This window comes from Galeopterus variegatus, unplaced genomic scaffold (assembly GCF_000696425.1).
Source record: "Galeopterus variegatus unplaced genomic scaffold, G_variegatus-3.0.2 Scaffold8901, whole genome shotgun sequence".
Classification (NCBI taxonomy): Eukaryota; Metazoa; Chordata; class Mammalia; order Dermoptera; family Cynocephalidae; genus Galeopterus; species Galeopterus variegatus.
The window spans coordinates 4,993-8,548 of record NW_007735012.1 but is presented as its reverse complement, the minus strand read 5'-3'; the positions used below and the strand labels follow the sequence as shown (position 1 = coordinate 8,548).

The 3,556-nt window shown below is 50.0% G+C and overlaps 1 protein-coding gene across 1 annotated transcript in view; it reads right to left on the bottom strand.

Moving 5' to 3' along the window:
• Positions 1-3,556, bottom strand: part of TMEM255B (transmembrane protein 255B) — a 22,015-nt gene that overhangs the window by 16,487 nt on the left and 1,972 nt on the right. The gene's annotated exons all lie outside the window — the stretch shown is intronic.

Sequence of the window (3,556 nt, the reverse complement as noted above, 5' to 3'; positions counted from 1 at the left end):
GTGGGATTTCCCCCTTATGGGACAGAAGAGATGCAGGGTCAGGCCCAGTGTTGGTAAACACACAGGCCCCCCAGCCATTCCTCCTGAGACAGGTGCGCTCTGCCGCAGGGAATCTGCTCCATGCCTCGCTAGTGCAGGAATCCTGGGTAGCTACTGTCTATTTCTCACCCAGATCAAGGGAAAGCCATTCTGTTTTATCTCAGAAAAATCCAAAGAACATTGCAGTGGGATTTCACTGGGGTCCACAACCCTGCGGATCCTGCCCCTCTGCCCAGCTCTGTGTCTGGGCTGTGGCGAACCCACTCAGTCACAGCCAGCAGGAACCCTTCAGGGCCTGGTTGAAGACGCCCACCTTCTAACACAGGATAAGAGCATCTCAGCAAAACCCAGCTAGTGTTGGGCTCTGTATTTAATAGGGGAGAAAAGACTGATTGTGGGAAACCCACTGGCAGGAATGTGTCTGTGGGTTTCCTAAATGTCCACATCTCCTTTCAGTTAGAAAGACTGTAACGTGGTCTGCCCAGGAAGGGGCAGCATTTGTTGATTTGGGAGACTCCAAAAAGCATACATTATTTCATTTAATTCTCAGCCACACCCTAGAAGAGAGAGCCATTCCATTACAAATTAGGAAACTGGGGTCAGAGGTCAGGCCGCTGGCCTGAGCTCAGACACTGAACCCAGTCTCTCTGGCTGCAGGGTCTGTGCCTTTTCATCCGCGTCAACAGAACTTCCTGGTTGTGGAGCCCTGAGCAGCCGCAGGTGTGAGACTGTCCCCACACTTGTCCAGGGGGACAGTGTGGGCTTGGTAAGTGCTGTGTGGAGAAGGCAGGGGCTGCTGCTCACCATACACAGCACTTGGCAAAGGGGTCACTGGCACAAGACAAGTGAAAATCAACGTTTCCCAAGAGGGAACGTCATCGGAATCAAAACAGAGTAGCTTGTGTTAAAAACCCTGACAAAGAGCCAGGAAGGCCGTGAGGGGGTTCTCACAGATGTGTGCCCGATAACAGGAGCTATCAGAGGACTTGGCAGAGCCACAGCCTTGCACAAGAACACTTCTGCAGGACATCTGCCCAGCCTCGGCCTGGCTCGCCCTGTTACTGGTCCTTGTAGCCCAGGATAGTTATCCCAGAACGAGTACGTGATCCTCCTCATTATCACTGTAAATCCCTTTGTCTTCCTTTACCGCCCTGCATACACACGTGGTTTACTGTGGCACGTGGATTCCCACTGTGATACCCTATTCCCAAATATACGTCATGTTCTTCTTGAGAGCCTCTCTCTGCACGTTACCTAGTTGACAACAGCAACACAATTTTTAGTTTTGATGCTGGATTCTCAATCCTAGGAGTTTATCCTAAGGAAATAATTTGACAGAAGGAGATAGTAATTCTGAGATAGGAGGTGCTCAGCTTCCCTGGGCTCAGGTTCCAGGATGCACCTCTGGGTTTCAGGACTCTCCCCGAGGTCTCAGGCCCCTTCTGGAGGCCCCTCCTAGAGGAGAGTAACTGCTGCTTTTAGACCTGTTTTTTTTTTTTTATGTCCTTTTTGAGACTGGCCCCACTGTGCTCAGCCAGTGAGCGCACTGGCCATCCCTATATAGGATCCGAACCCGGGGCGCCACGGCTAGGCCCTAGACCTGTTTTTGACATCAACACAGAGAGATTTAGACATCAGGGGGCTGCTTACGCAAATTCAGTGGCTGGGCATGCTCAGTAAGGAGGAGATATATAACCATGGTAGCCGAGCATGCTCAGTAGAGGGAGTCTATCCTTTGAATGACCTTCCACTAGGGGCGCTGGAGAGCACTCGATATTCTTGAATATGTTCAGTGCCTGTGATAGGATTTGACCAATGAACACGCCCTAAAAGGAGACCAGCTAAGCATGTGCAAGACTATGTTCTGTAACAAGGAGTCACCCTCTTATTTGAATATTCATTAGATAGCATGAATATGCATTAGACAGCGAAACTATAAGAGTTGAACCCTGGCAGAAGGTGGGGCTGGTGCTCACTCCCCTGCAGCCAGCTTGCATTCTGCCTGTGGAATGTGTGTGGCTTTCTGTTGTGTCAAACTCAGCTTCAGCAAGCGGCTGCTCACTCTCTTGAGCTGGCCTGCACTCGGTACTGAACTTGAAGTGTGCATTTCTTACTTTTGTATTAAACTGGGTGCAGGCCCTGCTCAGACTCTAGAGCTAGGCCGCTCTCTCTCTCCGTGAAGTCTGCATCTCTCACTCATTACGTTAAACTGCTCTCACTTTCTACCATGACTCTGCTCTCGGATTCTCTCCTACAGTGGAGTCCAGAGCTGGGTAAGAGGACGGGGTGGGTTGAGGTCAGCTACCGGGCCTCTCCAGACCCTCTCCTCCCACATCAGTTGCGGTACTGTCTGTGATAGAGAAAGGTGTCTAGCAATAGGGGAATGGTTACATGCAAAATCCATGGAATAGTCATTTAAAAGACTGGCTAGTAAAATTACACCTCACCTCCTTCCAGAAAGGTTTAGATCAGCATAAGACCATAGAGGGGCATGTTTGATATGAGAATCTGATGCCCAGGATTCTACCTGTCCTGGAAATGGTATCTTAGGGTTTGGTATCAGAGCTACTATTTCTTTCCAAATTTTCTTTACTGTTGCTACATTGATTTAAAATTTTTGAAATTACCCCCCGATATGCTGTCCCATGGCCCACAGGACTGGCATGAAGATAAGCTCACTTCAGTGTCAGAAACCGCATCGCGGGCTGGCCTCTGCCTGGAGAAGCACCAGCATCCGGTGCCTGGTGAGAGCAGTTCGCGGTGTGTTCTTACTGAAATACACGACCAGTTTCCTGAGTATGTTTAAGGAAACCAACTTTATAACAAGAAATGTGGTGCATTAAGACACGACGTGTCCTGGCCCAGTCCTGTGGTCATCCCACCAGACCCATCCACCTCCCAGGTGGTGAGCACCGCCTCGACATGCAAGGAAGGGGCGTCTGGGCAAACTCCTGCTGGGGACCCCTCTGCAGAAGGAGATGGGGAAAAGGTGTTTCCTCAGAGAGCAATTTTAAGGAAGAAAATTCATTAATTTAGGAATGAAAAGTATGTGTGTGTGTGGTGTGTATGTGTCATGTGCATGTGGTGTGCATGTGTGGTGTGTGTGTATGGGGTGTGCATTGGGTGTGGTGTGTGCGGTGTGTGTGGTGGGGAGGGTGTCACACCTGCAGGAAATGAGACACAGTGACAGGGAGCTTGACCACGGTTGGCAAACACAAGTAGAGGGACCAACCATGAAGATGTCTGAACTGAGTTCTGCAAAATGAAAGTTTACTTTTTAATGTAGAATTTTCCAACCCAGGAAAGCTACTGTGAAGAAAATTAGAAGGTGCTACTTACGATGTGTCGCGCTGCAAACACGCCGTCGACCACAGCACAGCAGAAGGCCGCCACCACGCCGAAGCTGATGAACACGATCGCCGCCACCAGCTGGAAGTGCAGCACAGCAGAGGGGCGTGGGTTTTCAACTTCAACAAAGCCATTTTTCAAATACACACCAGCTAGATGTCAGGATTCC